This window comes from Ylistrum balloti, unplaced genomic scaffold, assembly GCF_031769215.1.
Source record: "Ylistrum balloti isolate Yb309-2 unplaced genomic scaffold, AGI_CSIRO_Ybal_v1 Utg371124, whole genome shotgun sequence".
Lineage (NCBI taxonomy): Eukaryota > Metazoa > Mollusca > Bivalvia > Pectinida > Pectinidae > Ylistrum > Ylistrum balloti.
Window position 1 is genome coordinate 937290 of NW_026782617.1, and position 16457 is coordinate 953746.

Here is a 16457-nt window from a genome sequence, read left to right on the forward strand (position 1 = left end):
GTTGATAATTAGTTACAGTCATAAGAATTGAACCTGCTGTCCCAGGCATAGTTTGTAATAAGCGCCGACTTTTTATTTATTTATTTATTTATTTTTGTAAACAACGCATTCTGAAGTAAATATTCCATGTCACTGCCTCATATCATGTTTGGTTCTGTCTCCAGGCCGAGACGAACTAAATTCTGTACAAATGGTGGATTCCATTCACTGTGAAACATGGCGATGTAGCGATTGGTCCGTCAGTTGTCAGTATAATCGGACCTGATTGGGTATCCTTCAGTGTGTTAACAATATAAAGTTGGTAGTAGTTCCTAAATATCACAAACATAAATATATCGTAGCCTCACGCACGCGCACACGCTTTACATTCTTAGGGCCATCCTTAAAATAGCCATAGCTGTAGCATTAAACCAAACAAAATTATCGATACCAAAGCTTTACGAGTGTTCTCAAAAAGCTTACAAATAAGATATATATATATCTCATTATCCATCTGTTATCAAGCGAATTCGTTCGTGTAATGTTTTAGTATATATTTCGATGGCTGAACCAGTTAGAAATTGATCGTGATGTAATATGAATGTTGGCAGTACTGAAAATGTCGCAACAAAAAAAGAAGAGGAAGAAAAAAAAAGAAAACAAATCTCAAGAATCGTTTCACAAAAACTATCATATGAAACGAAAACTATTTCATATCATACATAAGAAATGAAATAAACATGATCATTTTGTCCAAATTTTACCGACACCTTTTCATAGATATCATTTGTGTAAAGATTTTGCTCCATAAAATTAATAAAAAGGCAAATGAAATCACTGACATATACCCACGTCAATAAAATATTATTATCACAATATAGGAAAATTACCTTCAACAATGACTTCACATAAAACAAGTTTCTGTCGTTGAGTGCCCGATGATATTCTCACATAGCGTCCGTCTGTATTGTTGGGACATGGAAACGTCTGTAGTGACCAAGCTCCAAATGGATTAATTTCGTGCTTATGGCATAACTGGCTATCGCTTACATTTGTAAATACTTCAATATCCCCAGCCACTTCTATCGTGAAGTTAAATGGAACTGAAATGATTATTAATGAGTGTTTGTCTGGAAACTTTTTTCTAAAGAGTAGTAATCCCAATAGAATAGAAGTTTTTATAACACAACCAATAGAATATTAGAGTGTGACGTTTTGATGACTACACGGTCGCCTACCATCTTATAACACAACCTGTAGAAGATATGAGTGTGACGTTTCGATGACTACACAGTCACCTTCATCTTATAACACAACCTGTAGAAGATATGAGTGTGACGTTTCGATGACTACACAGTCACCATCTTATTACACAACCAGTAGAAGATATGAGTGTGGCGTTTCCATGACTACACGGTCATCTTCATTTTATAACACATCCAGTAGAAGATATGAATATGACGTTTCGATGACTACATGGTCATCTTCATCAAACATATGACCAGAGTGGAGCGTAATATCACTTATTGTACGAAATGGTAAGGAAACGACCAACTTTTTCGGCTGTACTATAATCTTATTTACACTAAAGTTGAAAATAGTGTGACGAGATGGTAAACAGATTAGGAAACAAAATTAAAGCAATGTACTGTGCGTTTCGTTTAATATTAGATCATTGATGTGCAAAGAGCCTAGGGGATGGGTAACGATATTGCTTCCGATAGGTCTCTGATGAATGGTGTGACTATTTGTCTTTTCGTTTTATTCTTTTCTTGGTGTTCCGTCTCTTAGTCTTTTTTGCTTTTATCAAATTCATTGTTAACTTTCCGGATTGCTCAATCTGGGTATCCACATGACTTCAGAGCGTAATGGGCGTGATTTAGTTCTCTATTTTCGTCTTGTTCTTCTATGACTATCATTTTATATCTTTTGAGCAAGATTCGTGCAAAGCCCAACTTCTGCTGTAAGAGGAGGTGGGAAGGGAAGTTGAGGTATTGGTCCGTGTGCGTCTTTTTCCTATAAACCAATATTTCGATAGTACCGTCATCTTTCTTTACTTGGAAGGTGTCAAGGAATAGTATAGCACCATTGGTTTTTTTTTATCACAGGTAAATTTGATGTTGGCGTATCTACGATATTAACACGCTTTATTACATTTTTAGCAGTGAAATATAGGGATATCTCAAATCAATAAAAGTGAATATCACTTTTTTTTAATATTTTTTACTAGTGAAAAATGTCACTTTGTGGATAGACCAATCAGAGAGCCCGATACAAATCTACTCCCATTCCAGGCAGGACTACGACCTGGTCACAAAAATGTGATTAGTCGGAATAATTACAGCCGATGAAACTCTGACCAGTGAAAGGGAATTTCAAATATATTACCAACAGGAGAAGGGAACAGAGGAGTACCTGCTAGTACTACAATCTGTCGGGAGAGTGATGCTACATTGAGGCCAAATCAGCAGCCATTCCCATCTGTCGGGGGTTTGTTCACTGGGAACATAACCTTCAACTCCACCGTAAATTTCCATTTTCATGGCAGTCAGCAGACGATGCAAGCCAGTAACTCTAACTATGTTATCAGTGGTCAAACCCATCCCCGTTCTGAGAGTCTTGAGTGTGGACCAAGGCATTTTAAAAGAATCCGTGCCATTGATAGTGACAGCGACAAGGATGGCGCCATACTTTTTCATGCCCGGAAGAATTTATCAAACATTGTTTTTATTTTTTCAGTTAACGTTTAAACCATTTTATTGTATATAAGTGACATCAATGAATTACAAAATTCATGTCCAAAAACAAATAAACATTCATTATGATTTATTTACGAGTCTGTATATTTTTACTGATTTTTCATAAAATGGACTATTTTTTGCCGCGCACAACATCGTTGTATAATGAGTGAGTAGTGTCTGGAATAAGCATGGTCAATTACCCATTTTATAGTTATTGTAAGTTTGCCATTGTTTTGGTTTATTTTTGCGATGAAAATGTAATAAACAGAATATTCAATATTGTCTTCATTAATAACAAATATATTTCACTCGTGTGGCTAACATTTTTGGTATCTTTCACTCGCGCTTCGCACTCGTGAAAGATTACAAAAAATTAGCCACACGAGTGAAATATATTTGTTATTACTGAAGACACTGTTAAATATCCTATATTTATCAAATCCTTCTGTGACCTCTTTTTGGACTTTTTCCAATATGTCATCAAAATATCTCTTCCACAGACAGGGTTTGCATTTTACAGTGGTCGTATCTATAACATTATTCTCAATATGTTTCATGAATATGTTGGATACAATCGGAGACACTGGGCTGTCCATAGCGGCGCCAGACAGTTACTAAGAGACGGTATCTCGGAGGACAAACTAGGTTTATGTTTTTGTAAGCAAAAATTCTAGTAAATCCATGATGTCTAGGATTTGGAGATTTGTATTATTTCGCCATGACCGTTCTTGCTCTAAACGACTCCGAATGATACCATTTGCTTTGTCCATGGATGTGTGGTGTATTTGCTTTACCTATGTGTACATAAGACTATAGTACCACCGTATACTACATGCGTCAGTGCTAGTGTCTGGTAGTCATCGAGACGTCACACTCAAATCTGCTGGTTGTGTTTTAAGAACTTCTAGTCTATACAAATGCATTTCATTAATAAAAAAGATATATTACAAAAGTGACACACAGATACTCACAGAGATACGATGACGAAATTATTTCATAGATTAATACATTGTTCTGTTGGACCTGTAGCAATGTTTATTGCCATCGACTCCTTCAATCATTATAATGTGGGCGGGGTTAGATGGTGTATATTTTCATTGAGAAATGAAAAAAAAAAAAAAAAAATCGTCGGATGAAAAATGAAAAATAAATTTTGCAACTGTAAATACTGAGATATTTTATTGCAACTTTAGCAAATATTGGCAAAAGTAAGATCTTTGCATTTTAATTATAGATGCAGCTAGTCTTAGCATCATTAGGAAAAAAATCATTGCATTGACAGCAAATGTTATCAATACTGGGAACATTTTATTACAACCGTGGCGAATATTAACAATTTTCGATAGTATCTTTCACTGGAAGGATTGTGCTGCAAACACACAAGAGTAAATAGCAAGATTGAATATAAATTTTGAATTAGATACCTTAGCGCAAAATCATATCTAAATTTGCATTATATAGCTTTTTGGGCTCGTCTGTGATACAAAGGCTTTTGTTTTTGTGTCTTTTGAAGAAATAATAATAATAAAAAAAAATTTAAAAATCAGAAACCAAATGACGGAATGCAGTCTTTCCCAGATATTTGATGATTTCAACACAAACGTATATCGATACTTACAATATTCCCAAGTGCTCAGAATCGATACACGTGTAACTTGGTACATCCTGCCCAAATCTACCTGCCACCAAGGTTTCTCGTACTGGTCGGTTGGAAATGCACATGATTCGTTAGGCAAATCAGCGTCAAGGACACCGTCCACTGCCTTCCACGAAGACCCTCCGGTTGTTGAAGAGAGTAACGACTGATTCGTTGGCTTGTCTAGTGCCACGTTATACATTGATCGGCTGATCGAACCCTCTGTAAATAAACACATTACTGTAGATCTGAACAAAACTTCCATTCAGTTATAATAATAAAATAAGAACATGAATTTGTATCTTCCATGTAAACGAAATGCGATCGCTTCTGATCGCAATCAGTTGTATATAAATCGGGTGTTACTCAGAGATTCCCGCATTCCTCTTAACAGAATCTCCGCCATCTTCATTCTTGAACATTTAGTCGTCGCATCCGATGTGTTTTCAGATATAGAAATTACAATTTCCCTGGTTTCTTGTAAAGTTTTATATTGCTTAACGTCCTATCAACTATTGTCGATATATATATTTTTTTCAGTTCAATTATTAAAATAGGAATTCACAAATTGAATAAATTGATCCAAATCCGCAACAAAAACGTTCAAAAATATGAGATACATTTTTCACGCGTTTTGAAATACTTGTATGTTGTAGGAATCTTACATATACAAACGAACGGATCGATATTTTAATTACAACTTACCGGAGATGACAACCGGAAACAGAACTTGGAAAATAAGAAGTGATACCATTAAAACGATGTTCATGATGATATACATAATGGTATTGAAATATTTCTCCTATCCTGAAATCTGTTAGAAACATGAGGATAGCTCCCCTATATACGTCAACATTACTTGTGAAAGATGAAGACCACGCACATGTCACGCTCTAACTTCATATATTATTCATACATCTTCACCACCATTCGTACGAACTGTGTGAAATGTATGATTGATAAGACTGGAAGTGAGCATATAAGATAGAAGGGAAAAATGACAGAAATAAGTTTAACTAGAAATTGTCATAGACAATTTGACGGGTTTTTCATCTTTTTTGGCCTGTAATTAAAGGCAATGCTTGCGAAACATTGGCACTCTGTATGAAATCAAAGTACCAAAGGAATCATCAATAGTAAGAGATCAAAGTACTGAGTGTACTGTTTTCTAAAATGATGTTGTATAACGTTAATTTTGAACTGTACCGAAAAAACCCAGAAGTTGAATTTTTTGGAAAACATTACTTATTGTGTGTCGACAGGACCACAGGAGGTGTTTGAGGAAATTTCACAATTGTTTACCTCTAAGAAAATGAAATTGAATTCTTAGGATTTTTTTTATATGATTGACGCCTGTGACCTTGATAGTGGGTCAAGTTTATCCATATTAACAACAGTTATAGGCAATTATATTAACTTTATGTATTAGATGTATTAGATATCAAGTCTCCCTGTTTTCCCAAACTTGAGAGAAAGTTTCGTATACGATGGTACCCTACATTGACGTTTTGAACTTTGACCCCTAAGAAAAACCGAAAGTTTGTCTTTTGTGGAAGTTTTGCTAATACCAATCAAATGCAAGTCTCCGCAGACGGTTGTTAACCAAATCACGTACGTGATTTCTTCTTAAAAAGTAAAACAGCGTCATTTAATGTTATTAATATAATTGACCCGTGTGACCGTAAAAGTAGGTCAAGGTCATTCATATTTACAATTCTAATAGAAAATTACCTTAGCAGTATGTGTGTGAAATATCGAACGTCTAGATCTTTCCAAACTTGAGAAGAAGCTTCTGGTACTTTTGGTACCCTAAATTGCACGTCATTATTGAAATATTGACGTTAGGGCAAAAATCAATGGCGGCCATCTTGATTTTTCGACAAAGTTGAAATTCACGTCAGAATTTAGAAACCTAGTCCATAACAATAGTTATTGCTGTTTTTAGAAATTCTGGTAATAGGGTCAATGCGGTCATATTGGATTTTTTACCTACTTAAAAATGCGGAATGAACAAGTTTAGATGTACTTCAATAACATACTATAAAGGTTGCGTGACTATTCCTTACCGTTTAAAAGATTACGAACCCACAAGTTCGGAAGAAGAATAAGAAGAAGAAACATAACAAAAACATTTGATCTTTTTCACCTTTTGGTGAAAATCCCTAATTATTCACCAGACAAATGTTTATACTGCCAAAGAAATTCCAGACTGCCTAACCACTACACCAACACGACATCCCAAAAATCATGTTGGAAGTTGTACCGATAGACAGCAGGAATATTCTTGACATGATCATTGTGGCATATTGTCTTACTACGTAATGATCACCTGGATTGCAATGTGAATGCATATATGGACATGAATTGTACATACATCACACATATATACATATGTATATATTGCACTTTTTCAGTTTGGCGATTTAAAATTGATGACGTCAAATGATTGCTTCCAAACAAAGAGCTATCTTTAAAATATGTATGACAGCGAGTGCGAGAATTTAATTATAAATTATAACAGCCATCCGGTTTCTTCCAAAACTTTCCATATTGTAACATATGGAAGGGTAATCGATATTTATATCAAAAGCCACTCTCCCAGTGTAAAAACTACACCTGCATGCATTAATGCCCTGGTTGCAACACCAATACAATTACCATAGACATACTGGAAAGCACTGATAAACATATTCGTGAGTATCATTCACTACAGTTGAAAACGGTGTTCGACCATTTTGTTGTTTCTCTTAGCCTTAGAACAGTAACCTGTACAACTACGAACGCCAATGAAGATTGCACAAAAGTCACACGACCAAATAACACCTTTTAATACACCTTTAGAGAGAGATACAGAAGAGCCAAACAATACATTTAACTGCATCATACACGTGTTTCGTCCTTGTAGGACTCGTCAGTGATGCTACATCCTACAGCTGTTTCGTTCTTCTAGGAATCGTCAGTGATGCTACATCCTACAGCTGTTTCGTTCTTCAAGGAATCGTCAGTGATGCTACATCATATATGTGCTTCGTCCTTCTTGGACTCGTCAGTGATGCTACATCATACAGATGTTTCGTTCTTCTAGGACTCGTCAGTGATGCTACATCATATATGTGCTTCGTCTTTCTAGGACTCGTCAGTGATGCTACATCATATATGTGCTTCGTCCTTCTAAGACTCGTCAGTGATGCCAGGGGCCTAAATTCTGAAATTTAGGAAGCGACTGATGAAAATCCAAAGTGATCGAAAGAAAAGTAAAAAATTAGACGGGAAGATGCACTAACCCCATAAATCAGTAAATTTTGTAATTTCCATGTATCTGTTTTTTGAAAAACGATATTCAGCATATGTTAATATTTTGAATCGCGCTACTAATCGAATGGATTAAAACGTGGCATGCATGTTATATATGAAATTGATTAATTCTATTCCTTTACAGATATGTCGATAACAAGATTGTATAAAAAGATACAAACTACAAGGAAAATAAGACCATTTGTTCCGGAAAAGTAAGCGTCTTCTGCTTCACCGACGACATCCGCCATGTGAATTTTGGTCAATTCATGTACATTGAAAGTAATGTGACGTTCCCAAAATGAGAACAAAAATAAGCAACATCGGAACCGCCTGGTATACTAGCAAGCATCAAACCGGTCAAGTTCCATTTCACATAAGGACGACCGCTAAACAAGTTGATAATTTTTCTCGAGATTTAATCAGACCAAAAGCAGGAATTCTTTCTAATTTAAGATGTTCCGTTTTGATATGAGAAATTAAGATTTTTTCATCATCACTTTTGTCCTCCTTCTATCTTTATGACTCCTAGTAACTACTGTGTTGCTCCTTATTCTAATAAAATGACTCACTCATTATATACATAGGGACCATTTAGGGACATTTATCACCGCCACCAGTCTTTGTTACTTCAAGTTTTCCACAATGTCGTTTAGCGAAGAGGCATTGCAGTCTGCTGGACCATTACAACACTGGGAATCTTCCTCCATTCCTGCCTGTTCCTTCTCACTCTACGTTAAATTCCACTCTAAGTGTCCCTCGTAACACCCATCCTTACATGACTCTGACTGATACGAAGATAACATACCCCGTACAACAACAACATTTAGAACTTAAGTAATAATGGTAATCTTTTACATAAATTTTCTTTACTTGAATTTTAAAATGACAAATCCATGTTCCTCCGGTGCCTGAAATTTAAATATACCCGAAAACTTTGAAAGCATAATTAAGAAAAAAAAATGATTCTAATAAATAAATAAATAAATAAATAAAAAATCAAATTCAAATAAGATCTGACATTTTTATTTGTACATGTAAATTTTTACGTGTTTGATGCCTGATCAGTTCTTTCGTTTTTATGTCTCATCAGTTCTTAGATTTACCTCCCTTAGTGCGTAAATATGAATCAACTTCGGGCAGATGTCGATGTAAGTTTAGGTAATGATTGCAATGATTTATTTACATATCATATAATGTTCATTTTCATCACGATTCCAATTTCAGCGAAATAAATTCATACAGATATGTAAAGATCAGTTTAATTTCTTCTATAAATTACACAAAACCCGACGTCTTCTAGTTAATGGATATTGTGATGAAGCATTCTGTTTTTGTGTCACATCAAACATATGCAAATAAAGAGATGAATGTTTGAATTACAAACTTATGACACTGAATAGTTAAGGTTTCATGACAAGAATCAGCACAACGAGTAGGTATGAATAAGGTTTCATAAACCAACACTACCTGCTCCATGCTTAGAAGAACTGGGTACAATGTATATATTTCATATTGTCAAATCCTTATACACAGTTTCTGCAACACAAATATTTTTAAAAAAATCATGGAACATTTTACAAAGTTAAAGTATAGTAAAGTGTGTAAAATACATACAATTCGTGCATATATAGACTAATGATGAACGATTTTAAAAGGTCTACTGCATTAACAAAAATACATGACATTACATCGTGTTTTCAGTGTCCATTTCTTGGTTTATCTGCATGTTTCTCATGTCATAAGGTCAACTTCAGTTCGAAACACTACCGACCGCATACACAAACAATACCTTCCAACCTCCTACACAAACAATACCTTCCTACCTCCTACACCAACAATACCTTCCTACCTCATACGTAAAAACTATCTTCCTACCTCCTATTAAATATAATCTTCCTACCTCCTACATCAATACTATCAACCTACCTCCTACACAAACACCATCTTCCTACCTCCTAAACAAACACTATCTTCCTACCTCATACACAAACACTATCTTCTTACCTCCTACATAAACACTATCTCCTACCTCCTACATAAACACTGTCTTCCTACCTCCTACATCAATACTATCAACCTACCTCCTACACAAACACTATCTCCTTACCTCCTAAATAAACACCATCTTCCTACCTCCTAAACAAACACTATCTCCTTACCTCCTAAATAAACACCATCTTCCTACCTCCTAAACAAACAATATCTTCCTATCTCCTACACAAACACTATCTTCTTACCTCATACAAAAACACCATCTCCCTACCTCCTACATAAACACTGTCTTCCTACCTCCTACATAAACACTATCTCCTTACCTCCTACATAAACACTGTCTTCCTACCTCCTACACAAACAATATCTTCTTACCTCATACAAAAACACTATATCCTTACCTCCTACACAAACAATATCTTCCTATCTCCTACAAAAACACCATCTCTCAACCTCCTACACAGCCACTATCTTTCTACCTCCTACATAAACACTATCTCCTTACCTCCTACATAAACACTGTCTTCCTACCTCCTACACAAACAATATTTCCCTACCTCCTACACAAACACTATCTTCTTACCTCCTACATAAACACTATCTCCTTACCTCCTACATAAACACTGTCTTCCTACCTCCTACACAAACTCTATCTTCTTACCTCATACACAAACACTATCTCCTTACCTCCTACATAAACACTGTCTTCCTACCTCCTACACAAACAATATCTTCCTACCTCCTACACAAACACTATCTTCCTACCTCCTACACTAACACTTATCTTCCAACCTCCTACACAACCACTATCTTCCTACCTCCTACACAAACACTATCTTCCTCCCTCCTACACAAACATTATCTGCCTCCCTCCTACACAAACACTATCTTCCTACCTCCTACACACACACTATCTTCCCTACCTCCCCCCTCCTACACACACACTATCTTCCTACCTCCTACACTAACACCCTCCTACACAAACACTATCTTCCCCCTCCTACACACACACTATCTTCCTACCTCCTACACACACACACCATCTTTACCTCCTACACAAACACATCCTACACAAACACTATCTTCCTACCGCCTACACAAACACCATCTTCCTACCTCCTACATAAACACTATCTTCCTACATCCTTAACAAACACTATCTTCCTACCTCCTACACAAACACTATCTTCCTATCTCCTACACAAACACTGTCTTCCTACCTCCTACAAAAACACCATCTCCCTACCTCCTACATCAATACTATCAACCTACCTCCTACACAAACACTATCTCCTTACCTCCTAAATAAACACCATCTTCCTACCTCCTACACAAACACTATCTTCCTATCTCCTACACAAACACTGTCTTCCTACCTCCTACAAAAACACTATCTTCTTACCTCCTACACAAACACCATCTTCCTACCTCCTAAACAAACACTATCTTCCTACCTCCTACACAAACACTATCTCCTTACCTCCTACATAAACACTGTCTTCCTACCTCCTACACAAACACTATCTTCTTACCTCATACAAAAACACTATCTCCTTACCTCCTACACAAACAATATCTTCCTATCTCCTACACAAACACCATCTTCCTATCTCCTACAAAAACACCATCTCTCTACCTCCTACACAGCCACTATCTTTCTACCTCCTACATAAACTCTATCTTCTTACCTCATACATAAACACTATCTCCTTACCTCCTACACAAACACTATTTCCCTACCTCCTACACAAACACTATCTTCTTACCTCCTACATAAACTCCATCTTCTTACCTCATACACAACACTATCTCCTTACCTCCTACATAAACACTATCTTCCTACCTCCTACACAAATAATATCTTCTTACCTCCTGCATAAACACTGTCTTCTTACCTCATACACAAACACTATCTCCTTACCTCCTACATAAACACTGTCTTCCTACCTCCTACACAAACAATATCTTCCTATCTCCTACACAAACAACATCTTCCTACCACCTACACTAACACTTATCTTCCTACCTCCTACACAACCACTATCTTCCTACCTCCTACACAAACACTATCTTCCTACCTCCTACACAAACACTATCTTCCTCCCTCCTACACAAACACTATCTTCCCCCCTCCTACACAAACACTATCTTCCACCCTCCTACACAAACACTATCTTCCCCCCTCCTACACACACACTATCTTCCCCCTCCTACACAAACACTAGCTTCCCCACTCCAACACACACACTATCTTCCCCCTCCTACACACACACCATCTTTCCCCCTCCTACACAAACACTATCTTCCCCCCTCCTACAAACACACTCTCTTCCCCCCTCCTACACAAACACTATCTTCCCCCTTCCTACACAAACACTATCTTCTTACCTCCTTCATAATCTCTATCTTCTTACCTCCTACACAACCACTATCTTCCTACCTCCTACACAAACACTATCTTCCTCCCTCCTACACAAACACTATCTTCCCCCCTCCTACACACACACTATCTTCCCCCCCCCCTCCTATACAAACACTATCTTCCCCCCTCCTACACTAACACTATATTCCCCCCTCCTACACACACACTATCTTCCTCCCTCCTACACAAACACTATCTTCCCCCTCCTACACACACACTATCTTCCTCCCTCCTACACACACACCATCTTTCCCCCTCCTACACAAACACCATCTTCCCCCCTCCTACACACACACTATCTTCCCCCCTCCTACACAAACACTATCTTCCCCCTCCTACACACACACTATCTTCCCCCTCCTTCACACACACTATCTTCCTCCCTCCTACACAAACACTATCTTCCCCCCTCCTACACAAACAATATCTTCCTCCCTCCTACACAAACACTATCTTCCCCCCTCCTACACACACACTATCTTCCCCCCTCCTACACAAACACTATCTTCCCCCCTCCTACACAAACACTATCTTCCCCCCTCCTTCACAAACACTATCTTCCCCCCTCCTACACACACACTATCTTCCTCCCTCCTACAAAAACACTATCTTCCCCCCTGCTACACAAACACTATCTTCCTATCTCCAACATCAACACTATCTTCCCCCCTCCTACACACACACTCTCTTCCCCCCTCCTACACACACACTATCTTCCTCCCTCCTACACCAACACTATCTTCCTACCTCCTACACAAACACTATCTTCCCACCTCCTACACAAACACTATCTTCCTACCTTCTACACAAACACTATCTTCCTACCTCCTACACAAACACAATCTTCCTACCTCCTACATCAACAATATCTTCCTACATCCTTAACCAACAATATCTTCCTACCTCTTACACAAACAATATCTTCCTCCATCCTACACAAACACTATCTTCCCCCTCCTACACACACACTATCTTCCCCCCTCCTACAAACACCCCATCTTTCCCCCTCCTACACAAACACCATCTTCCCCCTCCTACACACACACTCTCTTCCCCCCTCCTACACAAACACTATCTTCCCCCCTCCTACACACACACTATCTTCCCCCCTCCTACACAAACACTATCTTCCCCCTCCTACACAAACACTATCTTCCCCCTCCTACACAAACACTATCTTCCCCCCTCCTTCACAAACACTATCTTCCCCCCTCCTACACAAACACTATCTTCCTCCCTCCTACACCAACACTATCTTCCTACCTCCTACACAAACAATATCTTCCTACCTCCTACACAAACACTATCTTCCTATCTCCTACACAAACAATATCTTCCTATCTCATACACAAACACTGTCTTCCTACCTCCTACACCAACAATACCTTCCTACCTTCTACACAAACACTATCTTCCTACCTCCTACACAAACACTATCTTCCCCCCTCCTACACAAACACTATCTTCCTCCCTCCTACACAAACACTATCTTCCTCCCTCCTACACAAACACTATCTTCCCCCCTCCTACACAAACACTATCTTCCTATCTCCTACATCAACACTATCTTCCTCCCTCCTACACAAACACTATCTTCCTATCTCCTACACAAACACTATCTTCCTCCCTCCTACACAAACACTATCTTCCCCCCTCCTACACACACATTATCTTCCCCCTCCTACACAAACACTATCTTCCCCCTCCTACACACACACTATCTTCCTCCCTCCTTCACTAATACTATCTTCATACATCCTACACAACCACTATCATCCTCCCTGCTGCAAAACCACTATCTTCCTCCCTCCTACACAAACACTATCTTCCTCCCTCCTACACCAACAATACCTTCCTACCTCCTACACCAACAATACCTTCCTACCTCCTACAATAACACTATTTTCATACCTCCTACACTAACACTATGTTCCTACCTCCTACACTAACACTATTTTCCTACCTACTACACTAACACTATCTTCATACCTACTACACAAACAACATCTTCCTACCTCCTACACAAACACTATCTTACCCCTCCTAAACAAACACCATCTTCCTCCCTTCTACACAAACACTATCTTCCTATCTCCTACACCAACAATACCTTCCTACCTTCTACACAAACACTATCTTCCTACCTCCTACACTAACACTATTTTCCTACCTCCAACACTAAAAATATCTTCTACCTCCTACACTATCACTATCTTCCTAACTCCTCCATAAACGCTATCTTCCTACTTCCCACACAACCACTATCTTCCTACCTCCTACACAAACACTATCTTCCTCCCTCCTACACAAACACTATCTTCCTACCTCCTACACAAACACCATCTTCCTACCTCCTACACAACCACTATCTTCCTACCTCCTACACAAACACTATCTTCCTACCTCCTACACAAACACTGTCTTTCTACTTTCTACACTAACACTATTTCCCTACCTCCTACACAAACACTGTCTTTCTACTTTCTAGACTAACACTATCTTCCTACCTCCTACACAACAACTATATTCCTATCTCCTACACAAAAACTATCTTCCTACCTCCTACTCCTACACAAACACTGTCTTTCTACTTTCTACACTAACACTACTATTACAACTATACAAATACCTCTCTACACTTATAAACACATACAATCTATACAAATATCTACTGTACAGACATCTGTTTGGTTCTCTCTCTCTATCTACTGTACAGACATCTGTTTTGTTATCTATCTCTCTATCTACTGTACAGACATCTGTTTGGTTATCTCTCTATCTACTGTACAGACATCTGTTTGGTTATCTCTCTCTATCTACTGTACAGACATCTGTTTGGTTATCTCTCTATCTACTGTACAGACATCTGTTTGGTTATCTCTCTATCTACTGTACAGACATCTGTTTGGTTATCTCTCTCTATCTACTGTACAGACATCTGTTTGGTTATCTCTCTCTATCTACTGTACAGACATCTGTTTCGTTATCTCTCTCTATCTACTGTACAGACATCTGTTTGGCTGTCTCTCTCTATCTACTGTACAGACATCTGTTTGGTTATCTCTCTATCTACTGTGCAGACATCTGTTTGGTTATCTCTATCTACTGTTCAGACATCTGTGTGGTTATCTCTCAATCTACTGTAAAGATATCTGTTTGGTTATCTCTCTACTGTACAGACATCTGTTTGGTTATCTCTCTATCTACTGTACACACATGTTTGGTTGTCTCTCTCTATCTACTGTACAGACATCTGTTTGGTTATCTCTCTCTATCTACTGTACAGACATCTGTACAGACATCTGTTTGGTTATCTCTCTCTATATCTACTGTACAGACATCTGTTTGGTTATCTCTCTATCTACTGTACAGACATCTGTTTGGTTATCTCTCTCTATCTACTGTACAGACATCTGTTTGGTTATCTCTCTCTCTATCTACTGTACAGACATCTGTTTGGTTATCTCTCTCTACTGTACAGACATCTGTTTGGTTATCTCTCTCTCTATCTACTGTACAGACATCTGTTTGGTTATCTCTCTCTCTATCTACTGTACAGACATCTGATTGGTTATCTCTCTCTCTATCTACTGTACAGACATCTGTTTGGTTATCTCTCTCTCTATCTACTGTACATACATCTGTTTGGTTATCTCTCTATCTACTGTACAGACATCTGTTTGGTTATCTCTCTCTATCTACTGTACAGACATCTGTTTGGTTATCTCTCTCTCTATCTGTTTGGTTATATCTACTGTACAGACATCTGTTTGGTTATCTCTCTCTATCTACTGTACAGACATCTGTTTGGTTATCTCTTTCTCTATCTACTGTACAGACATCTGATTGGTTATCTCTCTATATCTACTGTACATACATATGTTTGGTTATCTCTCTATCTACTGTACAGACATCTGATTGGTTATCTCTCTCTATCTACTGTACAGACATCTGTTTGGTTATCTCTCTCTCTATCTACTGTACAGACATCTGTTTTGTTATCTCTCTCTATATCTACTGTACAGACATCTGTTTGGTTATCTCTCTATCTACTGTACATCTGTTTGGTTATCTCTCTATCTACTGTACAGACATCTGATTGTTTATATATCTCTATCTACTGTACAGACATTTGTTTGGTTATCTCTCTCTATCTACTGTACAGACATCTGTTTGGTTATCTCTCTCTATCTACTGTACAGACATCTGTTTGGTTATCTCTCTCTATCTACTGTACAGACATCTGTTTGGTTATCTCTCTCTCTCTATCTACTGTACAGACATCTGTTTCGTTATCTCTCTCTCTCTCTACTGTACAGACATCTGTGTGGTTATCTCTCTCTATCTACTGTACAGACATCTGTTTGGTTATCTCTCTCTATCTACTGTA